The sequence below is a fragment of the Cheilinus undulatus genome, linkage group 22 (genome assembly GCF_018320785.1).
Source record: "Cheilinus undulatus linkage group 22, ASM1832078v1, whole genome shotgun sequence".
In the NCBI taxonomy this organism is placed as follows: domain Eukaryota; kingdom Metazoa; phylum Chordata; class Actinopteri; order Labriformes; family Labridae; genus Cheilinus; species Cheilinus undulatus.
Window position 1 is genome coordinate 19,536,674 of NC_054886.1, and position 23,724 is coordinate 19,560,397.

The window sequence follows — 23,724 nt, forward strand, 5'->3', positions numbered from 1 at the left end:
ATCTTTGTCTAGGTTAGATTGAAACGCCTTTAAGTAGGGCTGTACAGTGCAACTTTTATGTCGCACGTGCTGAAAGAAAGTTAGCATGTGCTACGAGGTTTTCTCACCTCATCGTACAGGTGCGATGACATGACAGTTTTGGTAACAGGTTTGTACCTTTTAACTCCAATGTTGCCGATGCTGTCATTACACTGTGTTTGAGACAATAGAGGGATTTGCTCATTAACATTAGCTCTATAAAGATTAAGACCCAATGTGAAAACAAGGGTGTCCAAACTGTGGCCAGTGGGCTGACTGTAGCCCTTAGTCCTTTTGAATGGGCCTGCAGGATATTCATGAAAAAATAAATCTGGCCCAAATTAGAACATAAAACTTGTACTTTATTATGTTTTTAGTTTTGGCAAGGAATACACAATATGGGAGTTTATACAATATGGCAATATTTTAAAATTAATTTAGCTGATATTGATAGCAATATAAAAATGTAGTTTAGACATAATACTTGACTCCTTAAAACACAGTTAAGGGTGCACAAAGAAACAAACGCAGTCCCTAGAATGAGGATGAACAAAGATAAAAGACTTTGGCTGATGTATGTCTGCCAATCTTGCCTAAAACTCCAAGTTATTGTTGATTAAAACAAATGTATTTCAGCAGCAAAAAGGAGATTCAGCTAACTTTTCTCTCTATCCGAGCCTTCATCAAAAACTGGATGGGGCAGCTCTGCGACAGACAACTGTCGAGGCCATCTCAAAGCCAGATGCACAAGTGAATATCAGGCACAGTATATACCAAGGAGATGCTCTTTCCCCCCTGCTGTTCTGCATAATCCTGAACCCCCTCAGTCAGATCATCACAAGGAGTAGCTATGGCAACTGATTCAGAAGTAGGACGGCTACAGCCACCTCCTCTAAATGGATGACATCAAGCTGTATGTCCCGAATGAGGGTGACATCAACTCTCTGATCCATCTCACCAGGATCTACAGCAATGACGTCAGAATGCCATTCTTACTAGATAAATATACCTGGAAGATAGTAAAGATGATCTCAACTGAAGTGGCTAAACTGCCAGAGGGCAAAGCAGATGTTCAGGACAACTACAAATATCTTGGAATCCCACAAGCAAATGGCAAAAATGAGGAGATCGCAAGGTCAAGCAAAGCCAGATACCGACAGAGGGTAAGGCATGTCCTGAAGCGTCAGCTGAAGGGCCTTAACAAGATCCAAGCCATAAACACCTTTCACCTGCAAGTGATCAGATACCCGGCTGGTACAGCTTCCTGGCCGAAAGAAGAGATAGAGGCCACTGATATCAAGACAGGAAAGCTCCTCATGATGCATGGAGCATTTCAACCATAGACTCTAGAAAGAGTTGGGCAAACCCTGTGTGACATCAGACATCTGTTTACAATAGGCGGACTCGAACTGCTTTTTAAGCCAATCCGCAGCAGGCTCCATATTGAAATTGTGGCCTCAACTGAACTTTGGATCAACCTAATGGTCCACCCACTAAGCTCAACTTCCTGTCAGCTAGGTTGACAGAAACATAGCTTCTGCCTGTCACGCTATCTGTCAATCAACTGAGATGTGCCAATCAGTCCACAGTGAGGTTTTTCCTAACTATAATCTAAACTATTGTGGTAGAAAAAACCCCCCCCCCCCATGTAAAGTGTGGACACATGAAGACATAAGCTAATGACACACTCTTGGTGTTTTGAACCAGGCTGTAAACCTGTTTATTTCTAGTGTAAAAACAGGTAGTCAGATGGGACTTCAGCGTTCCTGCAGCTGGCCTCAAGTGGACACTCGCTTCATTTTTCAGGATGGGAGGTTGCTGCTCGGTTTCAACCTATAAGTCCAGCACCCTGAGACTATACCAAGCAGAAGGAGGGAGGTTGAGGACTCAGGAGTGTCAGAGCCACTATCCAGGATGAAACAACAAACATCAAAGAATGCATTAGAAAGATGGCCCCCAATGACAACCTGTTTAGTGAATACCACAGTATATACCACTGTAGGGCTGAATGATCTGGGAAAATAATCTGATTGCAATTTTTTTCCCAATATAGCGATTCCAATTTAATATGCCATTATTTCTAAAGGTCCTTATGTCATGCATTTTACAACAAAAACAAGCAATAGTTAATTATTTACTATAACCAAGACAATATTTGATTAAACTAGGCAGAACAATTAAAAAAGAAAATCTAATTGTGATGACTTTTTTGCTCATTTTGCAAATTTGATATGAACTGTTGTATTAAAGGGAATAATAGTTTTCACATATTTTTCATTTTTAATGAGAAAAAAACAAAGAAAATAGGTTTTATTTTGTACACTATTCTAAAAGTATGGCACTAGAATGATTGCATGATATGTAATGCATAACGTCTCTGCTGCAAAAAAAGTTCTAAACTGGTATTTTGACACAAATTTCAGGTTAAAGATATATTGTAGCTTCTGCTTTATTGAGATTTAACAGACAACATGAAAAAGTGGCCGATATGAGAAAGACCCACCAATGGCTAGAAAAGACTGGGCTGAAGGATGGCAAAGTGGCATGGCTGCATAATAACAGGCCCTAAGCACCAGACTGATATAGGCCTCGGTCTACCACATCAGACACCCAAGCCAAGATCCTTTGGGACTTCCAGATCCAAACTGACAAACAGAGGGTGGCTAATCAACTGGACATTGTGTTAGTTGATAAACAGCAGAAGAAGGCAGAGGCTATAGATGTAGCAATCTCAAGCGAAAGCAACATCAGAAAGAAGGAACACGAGAAGTTTGAGAAATACCAAGTGGCTGAAAGAACAGCAAGAGAAGATGTGGGGAGTCAAGGCAACTCTGGCATCAGTGCGGATCAGAGCACTCAGGACTGTAACCCCCTAACTTGGAGAAGGACTCCAACAGATTTAAGGAACAAAGTCTGAGATCTCTGCCCAGAAGATCACACTACTACAGACAGCTAAGATAACTGCACAGAACCCTCAGGCTCCCAGGCCTCTGGTAGAGCATCCGAGCTTGAAGAAGAAAGCCAAGGGAGGGTAAGAGAGGTCATTTCCTTTTTTATGAGAAGAGTAAGAGTGGTCATTTTTTTTTAAATTGATAGGCATTTTAGTGCAAAAAATCCTAGATATGGTTCTTTAGCAGAGTCTAAAATTAAAACCAAGCAAGGGAGTTGAACATATCTGAGCACTGTGTCTTGACCAACAATGTTTGTACTAAAGCCGGCTAACTGAATCCTATCTCAGTGGTTTAAAATTGGTAATACTTGCAGCTATGGCGATACATACACAACTAAACATGTAAAAAGCTTCAGAATCTACACATAAAAAAATCCTATGAACATGAAATAACAGCTACAGCCAAAGCAAAAGTTTTGTAAAATCTATTCTCTCTTTCCACAAAACAAGCACACACAACCTTTGCCTACATGTCAGTAGGTGTGTATCTCTAACCTTGCTCCCACACACACTCTCACTGCAGACACCGAAGCCGCACTCAAGCTCATCCAACAGAGCAGAGAAAGTTATTGATCCCACTTTAATTTCGGACCATTCAATTATATGCTCATTTTTTATGAGTTTGTGTCGAAATCATTGTGCTGCAATTCATTAGGACTCAAATTAATCTGAAGTGGATAGCAGCTGATATTGGGGGGGGGGAATTGGTGGAGAAATAAAGTATTAAAACAATTCATTAGCTGAATCCAATATGTCTGAATCATCATATGAAAGATAGAGGAAGTTTTACCTTGACCTAAAATAAAGATGATACAGACTTCCACACACAGACATAATCAGTCATAACCAGCCTGTTGTAGAGCTGCACCGTGTTGGATTCTGAAGTGTTAAGCTTCAGTTAGGGATCATTTTTAGCTCATTCTGTTTCTTTTAAGTGCTGTTTATAAGTGAAACATTCCCCAGCTGAAGAATGAAAGCCACAGGGATGAGAGAGACGTTGGTGTTTCACGATTAGGTTTATCTGAGCTGATGTAATGCTGGATGTAGGCAGGCATGGTGTGCCTACTGACTGTGGGCAGTCATGTGCCTGCACGCACCGGAGTTATAAACGTTTGAAGAAACACCTACAAACTCGGTTTCATACAGATTAGAACAGATTATCGCCTTTGAAATGTGTATTTGCTTAAAGGGATACTTCAACATTTTGGCAAATTCGCCGATTGCCATAATTCCTACAATCTTAGTAATACGTTCGTTTCCTTTAGTTGTCAGCGCAAGCTGTTTCTAGATCTGGGGGGACTGATATACCAGCTGCACAGCTAATGCTATGGAAGCAGACAGAATTTTTGCTTTCCCTCATCAAACTCATCAAATACACAATCCAACAGCTCCAAAACGCTCTCGAAGACAAGTTGTGACCTGCACATTAACCACAAGCCTTATTGAGACCTATCCACACAGACTCAGATGTGACTGCACAGTGGGCTCTCGGCTCTGATAACAAGCACCTGGCCCAGCAGTGGTGGAGAGTTTGATTGTTGACGCGCTGTTATCAGCATGTGTGACGCAACACCACGGTGAAAATATCACTCACCATGAATATGCTGTGTGAAAAGCTCTCTACAGTGTGTTGCGGCAACTGACAGTTGCAACAAAAACAAGCATTACAAATTACTTTATCGGAACGATCAGTCAAGATGGCCTTGTTTGCTTTTGTTGCTCACCTAGACTCATCAGTATCAATTTCAGTCAGCTTTCAACCTGCACTACTATCCAGCTAAGGCTTTAGACTGAAATGTGAGGCCCTGTCTTTGTTCCTTTGGTGCTGTTGTGGGAAGGGACTTTAAACTCTGGAAACAGCAATCCAGTTCAGTTTTTCTAAACGGTGTATTTCTAGTTGTACCTGACAATATGAATCATGTCTTAGTAGAGTGCTAGTGTAATGAGAAGTGTGAAGCTCTTAAACAGGGCACAGTGTGGCTGAATCAGACAAGTGAAGCTGTGACTTGAGCAGGGAAACACTTGTTCATTTCCTTCAAGCTGTTTATTTTTCTCAGACCTGATGTTTCAGCAGAGTAGATGTAATTTTGAGGAAATCTGCTCTTACTTTCTATCTTGAACCCAGTGCTTTCTTTTAAACTTGACCTTTATTGACATTTTTTTCTATCTTTCACTGAGTTTTTTCAAATCCAATCCATGATCTTTCCTAACCTTAGGTTGAGTCTCTAACTTTTGCCCTCCACTCTCGAAAAGTAGTGGTAAATGTGCCGTGCTCAACTTTGACAAGAGTTATAAAGTCAGCAAACTGCCAGAGTTAGTTTTCTGACATTGCTAACACCGGCTATCATGACCTATCCGTCAAATCAGACCATTTCCTTTCACTTTAGCTGGGAAGAGAAATAAGAAAATAGTGCTCTTCATTGCCATCATTATTTATGTTTTCAAAGTGTACATGACAGAATGTAAAAAACTGACTTCCATGTTGTGCTGGTTGGGGTAAAAAGATGCTTTGACATTGAGATCTTTGAACCAATCTACTGTCCTTTCAAGCCTCTACACCAGTGGTTCTCAACCTTGGGGTCAGGACCCCATTTGGGATTTGCGAGACGCTGAGATGGGGTCTCCAGATTCCCTAAAAAATCAAAGAATATTTTTTAAATTATACTGTTTCCCCTTTACACAAATTTAGCCAAATTTTAACCCATTTTCAACATTTTTTCTCACCAATTTCAACACTTTTTTGCCAGTTAAAAACCCATTTTTGCCCATTTCCTGCCTGTTTTTGCCAATTCTTAACCAGTTCTCACCACTTATGCCAAATGCTGTCTCTGTGACCCATTATTGCCACTTTTGACACCCATTTTTCCCCCCATTTTAGCCACATTTAAGCTAAAATACGTTATTCCTTTATTAGTCCCACAAGTGGAAATTCCAAATCATTCCATTTCACTAGTATGCCCATTTTTACCAGTTTAACCACTTTCTGCCAATATCTGCCTTTTTTCTTTTCTCAGTTTATACTCTTTTGCCAGTTTATATAGTTTTTTTATCCCATTTCACAAAATTTCCACCCATTTTTGCCCACTTTTTAACTCCCTTTTACTGCTATTTATGACGATTTTTGCCTTTTTTAGTTTATTTTCAATTGTAATCTCACTTTTGCCACTTTTAACCCATTTCTTCTACTTTTAAAATCCAGTTCACCCCTTTCCACCCTTTTATGCCATTATTAATCCATTTTTGCAATTTTAAACCCAATTAAATTATTTTTTAACAAAAGGGATTTCGATTTTTATGAAAAAAGAGATTTGCTTCTTTGATAAGAGTGGTTGTATTTCAGGTTGAATATAAAGTATGGATATCACAGCTTAATTTGGCAGTGGACCATGACTTTGTTGACCCCCATGGACCCCCAGTCGGACCCAGTGTGAAAAGGCCTTAAGATTTTTGCATAAACATTATTATGTATGGGGAGTGGTAAGGTGACTGACAGGTTGTAATTGGAGCAGACTTTGGGGCCAACTCAGCTCCACTTCTTTCTGTATTTCTAGACCAATCAGAAGTTAGGTTGAAATTGCCTTTCCATTATGGACTACTTGTTGTATTTCATAACAACCCTTTTAATGGGCAACATCACTGCAACAGCGTCCATGTTGTATACAATCTAACACTGATCGCAAAAGAAAATGCTCTTGTGTGTTTTATAAGGAAATTACACATTTTGAAGTTCTAAGCTTTGTCAGTTTCTTTTATTTTGATAAGCCAAACTTTCCTGTGAACAAACATTTATCCAACACTCTGCACCATTTGTTATCTATTTATTTGATTATGTATGGAGGATTGTGCTACTTATTTACTTATTTTTGTCCTTATATCAACATAACTAACCCTTGTTCCATGGCCTACTTCCCTTAGCAAAGTGCACATCCACACCCCGCCCTCCCCAAACAACCGAAGAGGAGCGCCTCATTGTTTGAGCACTTTAAGCACGGCTGCATATGTAAGTGTCAGCTCTGCGGAGATGATAATTCCTGGGCTTGCTAGCATGGATAAACAGGGAAAATAGCTTCTACATTATTGGATTCACTTTGCACAACAACTGTCCCCATAAGCCTTAATTTTCCTGAACAGCTTTATATTTGGCAGGAGTTTCGAACAACAGCATGGTGAGGAGCTGTGCTGAGGCTTTATAGAGCCGTGCATCACTTTACGGCATTCAATTATGACGCTGTCTCAGGTGCTTAACTCTCTGCATTTAGTAAATCCTTTGTTGGCAGCTGGATATTTAGCATTAGCATGTTATGCATGCAATTATACATACTGCTCCAGAGCTGAAATGTTGTTGTTTACAAAGAAACTGACATTGAAATGGGTTTGTTGTTACAGTAATGGCTCTGAATTTACTCATTCTGTTTTGCATAATTTTATTCATTAACATTCGATGATATTTAGTTTGTGTTTCACTCAAAGACAAGCACAATAACAACCAAAAAAAGAACAGACTGTTTACAGCCTGATGCAGGTGGAGAATCTGGAGGTTTTTTTTTTCTTTTTTTCCTTTTCTTCTATTTATTGCAAGCCTGTGAATCACAGCACATTTAACTTTAACTTGACACTTTGTGAAAACTACAGCAAGAGTTGAATACCCTTATTTTCATATTTCTCTGGAAAAGAAACGTTACCCAAACTGTTACCCTTTTGCATCACTTAGCTATCTTTAATTGAGAGCATGTACCAGAGAATCAGAACTGTCCTACAGTCCCGCATAATCTACCTTTATAATAGAAGAAGAACGGAACAGAGGTCCAGCCAGTTGGTGCTAGTCATCTCACAGTCAGTGAAATGGGGATCACCTGAGTGCAGTGAATGTGTCTCAAGTGATTATTTTATAAAAGCGCCAATTTCTGGAAGGACCAGTTAGTATTCCTGGCTACCATTACACCGTGAAGACAAAAGAACACCCCAAGGAACTCAGAGAGAAGGTTGTTGAAAAGTAAAAGTCAAGGGATGGACACAAAAAAATATCAAAGGCACTGAACATCCCTGAGTTCAGTTAAATCCATCATCAAGAAATGTATGGGATATGACTCGTGTAAGTCTTTTGAGGTCCTCACAAACTGAGTCAACTGTGCAAGAAGGAGACTAGTGAGAGAGGCTGAAGACACCTATGACTACTCTGGAGGAGTTACAAGCTTCAGCAGTCTACATCGGAAAAACAAGGCACATAACAGCTGTTGTCCAAGTTCTTCACCAAAGCTTTATGAGAGAGGGGCAAAGAGAAAGCCACTATTGAAGAAAATCCAGATTAAATCAGACTAGAGTTTGCCAAAAGGCATGGGGGAGAGTCCACGGTGAAGTGGAAGAGAGTTCTTTCGTCCAGTGGGACCAAAATGTCTGACACCAAACACTGCACATCACCACAAACTCAGCCATCCCCGCTGTGAAGCACAGTGCTGTCAGCATTATGCTGTGGGGATGCTTCTTGGCAGCTGGCCGTGGCTTTTAAAGGTAGAAGGTAAAAGGACTGCATCAAAATATGGGACAATCCTAGAGGACAATCATATACAGTCTGCAAGAGAACTACAGCTTGGGAGAAAACATATTTTCCAGCAATAAAATGAGCTGGAGCATACAGCGAAATCTACACAGAAATGGTTTAATGACAACAAGGTGAATGGCTGAGTCAAAGCCCAGACCTCAATGCAATTTGTGGCTGGACTTGATAAAGGATGTTCACGCCCAAACCCCAGGCAAAATGACGGCGTTTGAGCAGTTTTGCAAAGAATAATGTAGTGAAGTTGCAGTGTCCAGATAGGCAAGCCTGGCTGAGACCTATTCACACAGACTCAGTGCTGTGATTGCAGCCAGCATTGCATCTACTAAGTTCTACCACATTTTTCTACTTTATTGACATTACTTTGTAGAAATCTGTTTTTTACTCTGACATTAAAGAGTTTTTTTTTCATTGTTTTTTAGAAAAACCAAATTATATTGGCCATGATTGATATATTAAAGGGTAGCATTAGCCTTTAGAAACATATAACAGCATAAAGACACCCAGGCAATCAACAAGACGGACACACAGAAGAGCTAAATTTAAACATTAAAACAGTAAAAGCGCTCATTTTCAGGTGTTTGGATCTCATCGATCATTTTCAAGGGTAATAATGTTCTTTGCCCATACTCTTGAAAAAGGCAACAATAAATAAAATGTTTTGTGTTGCTTTTAAAGTAGTGGCAAATATTCGGGTTGTACGGTAACATTTGGTTAGCATCGCCAAGCTAGCACGCTTTACGAAACACCTTTTGCTTGCCCCAATAAGCTTTCCCTTTTTTCCCTTATGTGTGGTCCTGATCACAACCTATGGTGAGCTGTGAAGCGGCCACTAGCAAGACACAATGGGGGCAGATTTTCAGTTGTATCAGGTTGTGTGTTACGTGTGATCATGGACACTGCACTTGTGGTTATGACGGTGCGAGTCTCAGCACTTTATCCTGGGATATTAGACACAACAGTAGGGGACAGTGGGTTATGTTGCACCAGTTTGTCCTCAAGGTCAGGAAAAAGGAGTGTGAAGTAGAATGAAAACATAAACCTTTAAGAAGCTTTAACTATGAAATAACATTATTAGTTTGTATCTAAAACAAAACTGTCTGAAAAATATGACATTTCAGTGAAAAGTGCTTCCGTGGCTTAACTTGCCCCAGGTAAAGGGTAAGTTGGTCTGAGTTTAAACCTTAGCATAAATGTATTAACAAATATTTTCACCCTTTTGAACATGTCAGAACAAACCACTAGTTAGCTTTAAGACCACTGAACAGTCATTCAATATTCCAGTCATCTTGGTTTCAGGGTCAACGAGTCTAGCATCTCCTCTGCTGTTTTTAGCTACATAAAAATTGGAATTGTCTATCATTTTTAGTTTTCACTAGTCTTCCTGTGAGATCTTTTCTAAGCAAACAACGATTAAGTAAAGACTTGGAAAATACTTCGCTTACTTTTGCATACAAAGACTGAAATATGTTTTTGATTTGCTTTGGCAAGACAGAAAATCTACCTTTAGACGTGTTTTTGTTTCATTCGGTTCCAGATAGGCCTCTCATTTCAAGATGTAAAAGGCAAACATTAAACCCATTTCTATCATAATAAGTACAGAAATAGCTGTTTCACCAGTCGAAACATGTCAAGGCAAAAACATCTCCTACAATAAATTGTCTGAAAAAAGAAACCCAAGTAGATTTATCAGAATACTTGTTAAGTTAGCTGATATAAGTGATATTCCTATAAGGAATGACAGACAATCCAAAACTACCTGGTCCCCTAAACCTAATTACTAGCAGTTCCAACCTTGGTGGCAACAAGCACAGGTAAGGGTTTGCTATAACTAGCAATGAGTCTTTCTGTCTGCAATCGACTGGCGACCAGTTCAGGGTGTACCCCGCCTCTCGCCCAATGACAGCTGGGATAGGCTCCAGCACCCCTGTGACCCCCAATGGGATAAGCAGTATAGAAAATGGATGGATAAGTGGATGAGTTTTTCACATCGCTGTGGAGGAATTTTGGCCCACTCTTCTTTGCAGAGTTGTTTTAATTCAGTTCTGGCCAAGATGAGAATCTCCAACCAGTGGCAATCCCATATCTCCACAGTTTGGAACCAAACTGTATCTTTCAAGATGATAACACTCGCCCCCAAAGAGCGGGGTTTATCTGAAACTACCTTCAGAATTTGGGAGTGAAGAGGATGGAATGGCCTGCCAGCAGTCCTGACCTCAACCCCACTGAACACTTGTGGGATCAGCTTGGGCATGCAGTTCATTCCAGAGTGACCAACACAACCACATTGGCCAAGGGACAACAAATGCTGGTTGAAGAATAGGATGCCATCCCACAGAGGTGTGTGCCCAGGCTGGTGACTGGCATGAGGAGGAGGTTCCAGGCTGTTGTGGCTGAGTATGGTTTTGGCTCGGGATGCACACGGTTAATCGGTAAAATGATCAAATTTGTTTAGCAAATTAGCCGGCGACGGATTTATGAGTTGGTTAAACTAATTACCTATCAATAAAAGCAGGCTTGAAATCTCGGTATATAATACTCTTAAACTGCTGTTTCAGAATGTGTAGTCTTGTGAGAAAGAAAACAAACGCCAGCACTGCCATGCTGACAAAAATATAAATGGTATCGGGGCTAGTCGTCATGATATTGGACTTATCGGAATGACGTTAGATTTCCTGTTATCGGCCCAATAGTTATCATGCACTCCTACTTTAGATTAGTCGGTTAACAAAATTTAAATGAGCATTTAGCCAAATAGGGAAAAAGACACTTAGGAACATCCTTACTTTTGGCATGTATGTTTGGCATCGGCAGGGAATTTTTGGCAAATTTTTCATGGGCGCAACCCACATACTCAGCTCTGCTGCTCATCCCACAAATGCATGATCCTTATAAAAGTGGCATCATTTAACAGGGGATTAAACAGGCTTTCCAATGGTATATGAGTTATTGCAAAGAAGCATTGTTACAACAAAGAAATAATGCCCTTTTGCTGCTTAAACCAGAGACAGAGAATTCCATGCAACACCAAAGAATTGAGAAGAACATAAAAATTGACATCATAATAACATATATAACACAAGTAAATGGATTTACTCTTCACACAATGCTTCAATTCAGCCTTTTGCTCTTTAATCTGTTGAAAATCTTCATCTCCATGAATCACCTTTTCACACACACATAAAGACACTCATCATTCTAGCTTACATTTATGGAAAACATGCATTGCTCTGATCTCTTATTTAAATTTTAGCATTAAACACTCAGTTTTTCTGTGTTTAACAAACAATAAATGATGTTGGTATCATCATGACCATGACTGTGTGGGAGCTGAATTTGAAGTAGTAAAAACATTTCACCTTTGAAATTGAGCCCATTCTAATTTTGCAATTCAAAACAGGCATCTGAAAATGGATCTAATTTAGAAATTCCTGGAAGGTCGCATTGTTAAACTGAAAGGCTTGTTAGCTGACAGCAATAATGTTATCTCTGTCTTGAGGATACTTCGTTCAGTATTAAAACGATGAAATCTCTCCTAGTATGAAGGGAAGAACAAATCCTCTCGCTGATCCGCTTGCTGTAAATGGTAGACTGGCAATAATAGAATTAAACGGGAGTTTTAATGGTGCTGATGGGGTGTTTTATAAGCATAAAATCTGACAGTTAGCTTTTTCAGGGTCATTAAACTGATGCTTTGAGCTTTGTTTTAAAGCTGAGAATCACAGTTCTTTTCATATTTCTAATAGTATCTTTTGATTCAGGATTTTTTGAAGATTGAGTGTTCCATCCTTTTCAATTTCCAGGCATATTTTCATGCAGTTCAGGGACATTTCTTCTACTTTTATTATTTTCTCTTTTCCTCAATGAAAACTCAGTAGCGGGATCGAACTCAACTTCATTTCCATGTTTTTGAAATGCTTCCATGTCAGCAAGGACGTGCAAAGCTGTTTGGACTTACACAAAGAAAAGTGTTATTCAGGAGATATAAAGGCTCTGATCTGAATCTGATTTCTACAGGACTGTAGGCTCATATTGGTGGAGTAATCATTTCACTGCCATTGGTAGGAATGCTGCTTTGTATTCCTTGTATATATGATTTAGCAGATATATGGCGCGTTTGGAGGTATCTGGTTTATGCAAGTGCAGTGGAAGACAGCTTTGGTCAGCGCCCTACCTGGAGTAATCCATTTGCATTGGCAGGGGGGGAGGGGGTGTCGGCAGACGGTTATTTTTCATTTGTGTGTGCAAAGGTTCAAGGTGTTTCTGAGACAGGAAACAAGTGCTAAAACGGGATTTTAGCAGGCCAGTGTTTGCACCAAGCTCATTAGTGCAACACTGGGTGAGTGATTGGATGATTATGTGTTATTGTTTGATTGTAATGGGGATTATTAAAGTGATTAATTGGCTATGGGATGATTGAAAGGTTGAGGCAGGCTGGCTCCAGCTGGAGATGTGCAGCTGGCCCAGCATTCAAAGGTCATCTGATTATGATTTTTACAATTTTGTTTGTGTGTAATTTGAGCATTGAATCTCTAACAAATGTGGGAATCTGAAGTAGGGTTTGACAAATCTGAAGTAGATATCCCATGCACTATTGCCTCAATACCAGATTTTTAAACACAGACGCACTAGTTAGATTTTAATGATATCAAGAACTGTCAAGAAACACACGACTTGCAGCTGTAATATTTTCTTATTAGCAGTAATTAATGAGTGCTTATGCTGTTTTTTATGTTTTGGCAGTGTGGCTGTTCTGGTATCCTCCCTGCCCTTCCATGAGCCTACATGGAAAGAAGGAACAGCACATGTTCCTGGTCTTCCTCTGCTGATAAGGAGAGCATAAGGCAGGGAGAGAAGCAGGATAAACCCAGAGCAGAGCAGGCATCAGTGACAACAGAAGGACACTAATGAAATCAGAGGCAGAAGGACGGAGGAGCTGGGGTGGAGGAGGGTTGCAAGAGCACCTTGGAGAGAGAGCCGCAGAGCGTAGCCAGGCAGTTTAAATAAGGCAGCATGAGAGCGATTAGCCAATAGCGTGCTTAGAGCAAATGAGCTGGTCGTCAGCTGATGGGGACTTGCGTTGAGTGTAACCGATCTCAGTTAAGGCAGTGCTTTACTCTGTGGCCTGCCTGAACTAACGTTATAAGCTTGATTTTTGCCATCCAGCAACATTAGAAGTCCTACCAGAAATTTCATAATTTCTTGTTCTCAAGTTTCCGAAATTGCACAGTCCATATTGCCAAAAACCATTCGCAATGTTTCAGTGAGCAGAAGTTTGTCTGCAGATGTCGATGAGTTTGTTCCTTCCATTCCCACCTGTAGGAGGGTAGGAAGATGTAATTCTTTTTAATTTTCAGAGTTTTAAAATACTGCTGACCATGAAATTAATGCAGATTATGTCTTTTAAAAACATGTAGTATCCAAAAAGCTGACTTCTAGGAGTTAAAATTTAAACAATCCAATAGAATAAGATAAATGGAACGCACAATACAATAGCAGTAAGAAACATGCAGAGTCAAAAATACAACCCCAATTCCAGAAAAAGTTGGAGCACTGTGTAAAACTCTATAAACTAATATTTGTGAGTGGACAGCCTTCAAAATGAGACTTCCATTTCCCATCGTACATTTATCTGCTTGCACCGTCTTGACACCAACTGTTCGCAGTTTGCCAAACTAATTCCTAGGCAACATGATCAGACTGCTTGATTTGAGCTTGGTTTAGGCAGCAATGCTCTAAAACTGTCTTGTTTTGCCATAAATCTTAGGTCCAAACTGGCCTTTAAATCTTAGTATGGCATAAACTCTGTTGTAAGAACACTTTTAACCTCTTTTCACCTCTGTCCACCATTTTTCCCACTGTTAATCTCATTGTGCCACTTTAAACCAAAAGCTACTTTAAATTAATTTTTTCCATTAAGTTTTTCAATTTCTTCTACTTTTTTAAAACTTTTTCTTTTTAATTAAAGTTCAAGTATTGAATATTATACATCATTTCAAATCGAAACAAAAAAAAAAAACAAAAACGTAAAATAAACACACAAAAGAAATAAAAGCAACATTCATGTGCAGCAGAGAACCAGGGGAATTACAGTATAGCTACTGCTGATTCTTACCTAAAATCTGATCTAAGTGGTTTGACAAACTCAATCCAACTTCTCCAACAGTCCTCAAACACATCACTCTTCAATCTTAAGGTAAAAGTCAGTTTTTCCATTGCAAATATATCATGCATTACATTAAACCAATCCGTTAATGAAGGAGGTCTCTGACATAGCCACTTTTTTGTTACAGCTTTCTTACTAGCAACCAACATGACTCTGTACATGTGTGTTTTAGACAAGCTCTGGATTTGAGGTGGCATCTCTCCCAGATACATCGTTCTAAAACAAAATTCTATCTTTGTCCTCAAGCCTTTTTCCATGCTGTCTCTGATTGACATCCAGTAAATTTTAATCTCCGAACAATCCCAAAATATATGATAGTGGTTTGCTCTCAACATCCCACAGCCTCTCCAACAGTCCGTCTGTCCCTCCGTATGTTTCAGTGCTGGTGTTATGAAGAATCTTACGAGGTTTTTCCAGTTGAACTCTCTCCGGGACAGAGTTGGTAGACTTCAATTGTTTTTCATTATGTTCTCCCACTCCTCTATCATCATGACAAAGTTACCCTCCAATTCCCATTTTTCTTGTATATATAATGTACTCTCCCCACCTAGATCTTGAAGACTTTTTTACAATTTGGAGATCATTTTATGACCTGACTCTGATCTGTAAGCTGAAATAAAAACTCTTAATATACTGAACTCAGATCTCGATTTTTCCAAACTTTCTGTCCTCAATTTCTTACCAACATAATCTCTAAACTGCAGATATCGAAATAAATCCTTACTGACTAATCCAAGCTTTTCCTTTAAGAGTTGATTTCCCATATAGGTCCAGGAAGGTCTTCAAACCTAGCTCTTGCCATTTTTTGAAGTTTACATCAAGCCTATTAGGAGTGAAACCTGTGTCATGGGCTATCCAGCGGATCAGTAAGTATGGTTCAGAGGGGCTAAAAGACTTAACAACTTTGAACCAAATTTTAAATGATAGATGTAACTATGTCATGATGTCATCAGCTCATCATCTCCAATAACTGCCTGTAGGGGGATCCCTTCCATACTCTGGCATTCCATAGATTTCCAAATTGCAAAGTAATCTGCATTGCATATATTCACCAAAGGTTTTATCTGGGCTGCCTGGTAATAGATTTTAAAGCAAGGGAGAGCTAAGCCTCCTTAATAATAATAATAATTTCACTATTTCTGCCACTTTGCCATTTTCAACCTCTTTGTCACTATTTAAGCCCATTTTTGCCTCTGTTATCCCATGTTTGCCACACATAACCCCATTTCACAATGTTTTTTTGCCATCTGTACCATTTTAATTGTTATTCACTACTTGTATCTATTTTGCTACTTTAACTCAATTGCTGCAGCTCAATACCCCTTTTCAACACTTCTTAAGTCCAGCTGTGCCATTTTTGGTTCATTTTTGAAACTGTTAACCTATTTTTGCCATTTTTAAAATTAGGGCTGAACAATTTTGGAAAATAATCTAATTGCGTTTTTTTCCCCCCAATATTACAATTGTGATTTGATATGCGATTATGCTATCCCTTAACTTTCTTTCATTCCTAAACAAGGCATGAACAATTTGTTAAAAGTGTCTAATTGCAAAAATGAAGAAGGTAGGATTTTTTGTAGACTATTGAATGATTGCATGATTTAGTATGCATAACATCTCTGCTGCAAAAAAAAGTTTCAATCTGGTGTTTTGGCACAAATTTCAGGTTAAAGAAATATTGCACCTTTTGCGATTTAAAAATTGCAGCAGGCCATATTGCCATTTAATCTAATTTTCGATTGATATACAGCCCTATTTAAAATCAACTTTACCACCTTTTCTGCCCAACCTTGCCATTTTTGGCACCCATATATGCCACTTTCAGCCCCTTTGTCACCACTATTTCCTGCATATTTTTGCCAAAATCAATTTCACCACATTTTTGGCCCATCCTTACTTGGGGTGGGAATCACTAGTGGCCCCACGGTATGAGATCATCACGATACTTGGGTCATGATTTGATATTGTTGCTATTTGAAACATTTTGTAATACTGTGAGTATTATGATACCATATATTGCAATTTATTACATTTTTTCAACTGTTTAGCTGATTTAGCATCAGTCTTGACATATTTAAAATCAATTTTACCACCTTTTTTCCCAACCTTGCCACTTTTGACCCATAATTTAAACCCCTTTTCACCACCATTGCTGCCCTTTTTGCCACTTTCTTTGCAATTTTTTCTCTTTAACCAATTTTTGCCAATTTCCATTCTATTTTCACCATCCCTCCTTCCCATTTCTGCCACTTTGAAGCCATTTTTGCCACTTTCTGCCTCTTATTGCCCCATTATAACGCCATTTTTAATGCCATTTTTTGCTTTTTTAAATTGTCATTCACTACTTGTATCCATTTTGCTTCTTTAAAGCAATTGGTGCGACTCACGCACACACTTTTAAGCCCAGCTATACAAGTTTTGGTCCATTTTTGCCACTGTTGTTGCCAACCTAGCCAACCCAACTCTCAACCTAGCTTCACCATTTTTATGCCCACTTTTAGTCATAAATATTTACTGTTTTCCCCTTAAAGTTGTCTCAGATTGTCTCCTTTTTTGGTATCCTGTTAGAAGAAAATGGGTGAACATTTTGAAAAGTGTATATGCTACAGAAGAAAATAAATATTAAAAAATGTATTGTTACTTTGATAAAAATGCCTATTATTCAGTTAAAAAAATTCGATGTGTTTATCACAGCAGATCAGCAGACCTCCAGCACATAAATCTGTATGACTGCCAGGAAAAGAGAGCTTGAACTTCTCTTCGGTATTAGCATACGTCAACTGTTCCCTTCAAATAAACAGCAGAGCATATTTATCATTGGCTAAAACCTCCCTCCCCTTGATTGGGCCGTTGATGGGCATTTCCTTCGCCGTGTTTCACGAAGCATTGACTCTTGTGAGAAACAGGCAGTGAATTTCGTATAAATATTGCATTCACAGGCACAGACAGAATGTAATATAACATAGGTCTCCTTGCCAGCCCCAGGCAAGATAAAGTGTAGCCACGGAGAGGCTTATTTCAGGGGTTGTAGCATGCTATCTCTGCTAGGTGGAGCCCGAGTATACGGCGTGAGCGGCAGTCCACAGCCGAGTTTTTCCTCTCACCTTTCACTGGTCTCCGTACAGAATTACTCCCAGCCAGTGCGCACAATTGGTTTGTCATAGTCGCAGAAAAGAGCCCAGGTTTTTGGGAACCCAAACAACTTCGACTCTTTTCTCGCCTGCGGAGCTTTTTCTTCCCAATATTTCCACTTCCTGCATCCCTTGTGTGTCAAATTCTTCTGGATATATATATATATTTTTTGTATGTGTGCGCGCGTGAGTGGTGAGGTCGTTTTAGCTCCGGGACGTGATGTAGCCCCCGCACAGAAGGACGCCTCGTGCCGTGAGGGGATGTAAAGAGAAGGGGAGACAACACTACTGTGGATACAGCCGCGAGGAAGCTGCTGTGTGTTTTCTTTTTTTTTTTTTTTTTTTGTATTGTGCGCGCGACATCACCGGGAGACTCGGGGATTGTGGACGCACGGCAGATTAAACCGAGCCGATTTTAACGAGGATATTGAACTATTTGGATTCTCTCTCCGCCACGCATCGTGCGTAAGGACTGTACCCAAACGCCTGCAAGACACTTTACAGAGAAATTATCGCTTTTTACTTTGAATGGACGGACGTGAGCGGTATCTCCTCTGCACCAGCGATTTCTAAATCCGCGGTAAGTGACTTTGCTATATAAAATGCATGTGCGCACTATATAATTGTCTGTACATCCAGCTCAGGGCGACATTAAAGCCCAGGAATGAATGAATGAAGCGCTGCACTAGTGTTGTTGGGCTCTGTCATGTCAGTGTTGGCATGCACTCTTCTCTTAATTACTTTAACTGGGCTATTGATGCCATCAGCGCTGATACATATTGATAACCAATATGAAAATCTATTTCTCCATTGATTTACTAGATGCTTGGATTATAATCCAGTGTAAAGGGTGGAAAAGATTTTTTTATCATTCACATACTGATGGAAAGCATAAGCTTTTGTGTGAAAAACAACTTGGATTGGATGCTTTTCTATGAATGAAGTTTAAAAGGTAGTATATATCCCTTATGCTGTAGGCTAACTCTAAGACTGTGTGCGATTCTCTTTATAAGGAGCTTAAATCTAGTGATGTACCTCTGCAGGCCTGCATGCTGTTGCAGTTAGTTGGTCAAAATGTACTGGAGTGTTAGAGGGGTATATGCATCTGCATTTTTCATGATATGTGTGCAAAATAAAACATGCTGCATGTCGAAATTCTAGATATTTTTATTTGTATTTACACTTTCTTGCTTTTTGCACAGGTCAATGCATTATAAAAAGCATGCACATGCCAAGATTTATACCACCCATGCTTTTTTCAGTCTGACCCCTCAGCCCTGCACTTCTCTCACTGTACTGAATGCTTTGATGCAAGGACAGCACCCCGTCTTTCAACATCAGAATTAAAGTGAAAACTGTAACTAAGCCTATCACTCTGGATCACATCTGATGTTTTCATTCCCAGTTCAAGTCTTGGGATACAGTCAGATTCTGTTGCCCTAAATTACATAACTTGGTGGTGTTTTCTCATTTGGAAATCGTGATTCAGATGTGTGACTAACTCTGGTGATGCATCCCAGACTGTCATTATTGTAGGTTGTACCCTTATTTGACAATTACATCCATTATATCCAGGACTGCAGTGCCATCTGTCACATAATCTGCATTGGTAGCAGATGACACACAGACACAGTCCCAACACTTTCTGCTATGGCTACCTTCACTTTTCTTCTTGTCTTTTATTTAACTTGATTGCCCCTTGTGGAATATAATATTGGTTTTATTTGACTAAGCAGGCGTTGAACTTAGCATCTGTTGTGATACCTGATGGGACAGACTGTGTATGAGAATAAAATAATTGTTCCTTTGCCTTAGTTGAACTGCTGTTGTGTTGCAGTCCAATGTAGGAGGAGAGCGTGTGCTACATATTGATTGGGTAAAGAAACACAAAGATAGAGAAAGATGGCATGCGGGCAGGGTTTTCATGTAGTTTTTCCAACCATTAAATTCTTTCTGTCTTTCAGAATTCGATCACAGAAATGGTGACAACACTTTCCTGGAATCATTAGCCGCCACATGAATGAGTTATTCAAGCCCTCTTTTGTCTGCATACAGTGACTCATTCCATCATGTGTTTTTGAGCTCGACACTTGTGCCGGCACATTGTTCCTCCTCTTGTATTCTATCACAGCAATATGGGTTAATTTGTCGGCCTCGCTGATAGAGAAGCAAGCATTTTCCTCACGTATTGTTCCTCCAAAGTAACCCCACCAGTCTGTGATGTCGCCTTTCTCAACCCCACTGATGTAGTGCAGTTTTTCAGTGAGTGATTTTCCTTATTTCCCGTGGCAGCTCCATTTATTTGATTTGATTTTTTTTACCTTTTTGGATACAATTGCAAAAGCCAAAGGGAATCCAATTTGTCGTTGCGGTATGAATGGAGACATGGGCGCTTTGATTTTCTTCATTAGGTTAGCTTTTGTGGGGTACAGCTTCGGGGCTTGTATTATACACAGCAAGGGCTTTTACTGGGACTCCTCAAAGTCTGTTGATTGTACATTTTGTGCTTATTTTCAACATATTTCATCCAGCAAATTTGTGGTGTAGAATTTTATCTTTTATAGATGAACTTAACCTTTATTGCCTTTAAATTGTTACTTAAACTTTTGAGATTTTTTAATGCAGGCTGTGGTAGCTTTTTTTTCCCGAAAACTGATTGATCCTGGTCTGAAGCTGAATAACTGAGTGAATGAAAACCTTTAACCATCTCTATCTGAATGGTTTTTATGTGCGATTTGGCTCTATACAACTGAATACAAAGCTCAAGGTTATGTGTGACACACTCTTTTAGACGTTAGATTCGTATTTTCTCATCCTGAGCGTGCAATCATCTCTCTCGGGATCAGAGAGTGCAAACTGGTTGTGCTCCACTTTTCATATCCCTCCTATCTTGCACGTTTGCACCAATACGTAAAACCTTGAAAAGAGATTCTTCTCCCATGTTTCTCGATTAGTCTGTGATTATTTTTTCTAAAAACAAAAGGTGTCAATGGGCTTAAATTGGATTTCAAGTTCTGGTGATAACTCTGATAAAGAAGCAGAGCTGATGGTATTGATGGCTACCAATCATTGGCCCTTTTTATACAGTAACGCAAGGTCACTCCCGCTTTCTTCAGCTCACATCTGTTGAAAGGAGGAGAATAGAGAAGACTAAGAGAAAATAGCAGATGGGTAATAGAGTAAAGTTCTGAATTTTCAGACAATTTTTTCCTCCCTGATACAGATTCCTTTACCACAGCGTTGGGTTCTGATCAGATACCAGTGTAAACTTTGTGGAACAACTGTTCTGTGGAAAATCAGCACATTATTTTAGAATTAAAGGCAAACAACCTAAGAGTTATCTGCACATTCAATCTACATTCAAGCTACATTGCCCCTATTTTGAATTAGATGAGGATTATTATTTGAAATCAAATGTAAACAGCTGTATCATCTGTATAGACGTGAGTTGATAGCTATCATGTGTGTATGCCCTGTCTTAGGTTAAACCCTACTATGCCATGGCACCAAATTATCGAATAGGCAGCACAATCCCACATTTCCACAATGTACAGGGGCTGGCCATCTAAAACGACGAACTTGACAGTTTTGTTGATTGTCTTCGTGCTTGTCAACCAGCAAATTTCTTGTGTTGTCTTTGTTGTGACGCTCATTCGCGTGGTGCGTCTTCAAATGCTTTACTAGTTTACTCATGTTGAAGTTGGCAGCAATGGTTCCTCCACCTGAAATTACATTGTACATTGTATTGTGTTGTAAATATCACCATTTCACTCGCTGGACTTTCAAGTGTAAAATATTGCCAGATTGCCAAACCTAAAACGAGTTCTTCTTCGCTGATCTAAAAACGGTAGTTCATGTGTGCAGTGTTTCCAAGCAGCACAGAATTGGCTTGTGATGCTAACATTTAGCATGGCTAAATGAAGAAAAATATAAAGTCTAACAAAACTGTATGGGATTGTGTTCAAACACGTGTACTCGCTGATACCAATACCTGCATTTTCAGCAGTATCGAACATATCTCTGATACTGGTATCAGAATTTGTTTGATGCTATTTGTTACCAAGACTTAATGTGAATTTTTGGGCGCCTAGTGGTTAGGCAGCACCCCATGAATACAGGTGATCCAGGTTCAAGTCTGGCCTCCGGCTCATCTCCAGCATGTCTCTCCCCTGCTCTCTAATCCCCATTTCTGACTCTATCCATCGTCCTCCACTCTACTGAAGGCATAAAACCGAAAAAATTAATCTTAAAAAGAGTTTAAGCTAATTTTATAATTGTTCTCATGGATAAAACCCTTTAAAATTAGGCCTACTTGTTCAGACAAAAATATGTGGTATAAATAGGGATGAGTATCGAAATCCAGTACCAACATGCATTGGCACCAATATTCACGCTAACTGACACATTGTCTTGATCATTTATCTCTGATTTAATGCCAGTGTATGAATTTTGCTTGTGTTTCGTATATGAGGAAGTTATACCCATTTCCATTTCTTATCCCGCTCTGCTCTTTTGGCATTCTTTTAGATATTTCTCTGAATCATCGACGATACTGAATAGGGATAAGAACCAAAATCCGGTACCAGTGTGGCACCAGTGCTAACTTGTCTAATCCCCACAAACACATCTGTCTGTAAGCAGCTGATTGTTGACTTGACAAACATAACATTTGTTCATTAGTGTCAGAGAAGGGGCGAATGTAGACTTTTCGGTCGGGGGCCTGGGCCCTGATCTGTGCAGGGGGGGGAAATAAAATATTCATGCACACAAACAACAGATCATCATGTATTATTATAATATTCAACTTTATGATTAAAGTTACATAAAATAGAACAAAATAGTATTACCAAGTAAGTACTTAAAATTTTAAAGTGGCATTTGCAAGTTCTAATACACATTGAAAAGACTCTTTACATATAGTGTAAGTGTAAAGTAGAGGCTGGAGTTGTTAGTAAAAAGTAAAATTTATCAGTGTAGGGTAAGGTTTTATTGATTAATTGCATGAATTTGTTAAATTTGATTTTATAATTGTAACGACATTTGCAATTATGAAAGGGTTTTTAGTGCCGTTGACCATTGTTGAATTTTTTCCTTCTAAAAGTAATGATTTGGGCACCGTTTAGGTACCAGTACCATTTTAAAAGTATCAATTTAGCACTGGTATCGGAAAAAAACAAACGATAGCCAACTCTAACACTGAGACGGTTTTTAATCACCTGGTGACTTTCATCACATTATTACCTCTGCCAAGGAGGTTATGTGATCGGCAGGGTTTGTGTGTTAGTTTGTTAGCAACATAACTCAAAAACTTATGGACAGATGTTGATGAAATTTTCAGGAAATGACAGAAATGGCATAAGGAAGAACTGATTAGATTTTTGGAGTGATCCGGATCACCGTCTGGATCCAGGAATTTTTTAAAGGATTCTTTACTATTGGGAGATAGGGCTAATGGCGGAAGTCTGCGCTCTTTGAGTGCTTTTCTAGTTTTTTAAGTATCTATTCAGGCACGGCACCGTTTACGAAATGTCATTTTAGCACGGGTGTCAGAAAATAACCAAATATCCAAGCTTAGATATAAAACATGTAAAAGGTGTCGTGATTCTCACTAATATGTACACAATTTGACAACTTCCATGAAAAGCCTGGACCCCAACCAGTGCTCTAATTATTTTACATATTTGCATTTCTACTCTGTCAATAAAGATAAGACATTGTTAACCATCTGGTACCCTCTGTGCCAAAAATGCACAATTAGTTGATTTTTTTTTTTTTTTTTGAAACTTTGTCCTCTTTCACAATTAATATTATCATGTATTTTTTGTTCATTATTGCACAATTTTCAAAATTCTGTCCCAGCCACAACAATCAGCCCAACATAAACAAAGTAAACCTTTTTTATAGC

The 23,724-nt window shown here is 39.2% G+C and overlaps 1 protein-coding gene across 2 annotated transcripts in view; it reads left to right on the top strand.

The window, feature by feature from the left end:
• LOC121504417 (adhesion G protein-coupled receptor L3-like) overlaps positions 1-23,724 on the top strand; it is a 361,289-nt gene that overhangs the window by 3,525 nt on the left and 334,040 nt on the right. The window contains exon 1 of one of the 2 annotated variants that reach the window (XM_041779143.1): positions 17,861-18,399. The exons of the other annotated variant lie outside the window; for it this stretch is intronic. The gene's annotated coding sequence lies outside the window, so the exon portion shown is untranslated. Of the gene's footprint in view, positions 1-17,860; positions 18,400-23,724 lie in introns of those variants that run through there. 2 annotated transcript variants of the gene reach the window in all.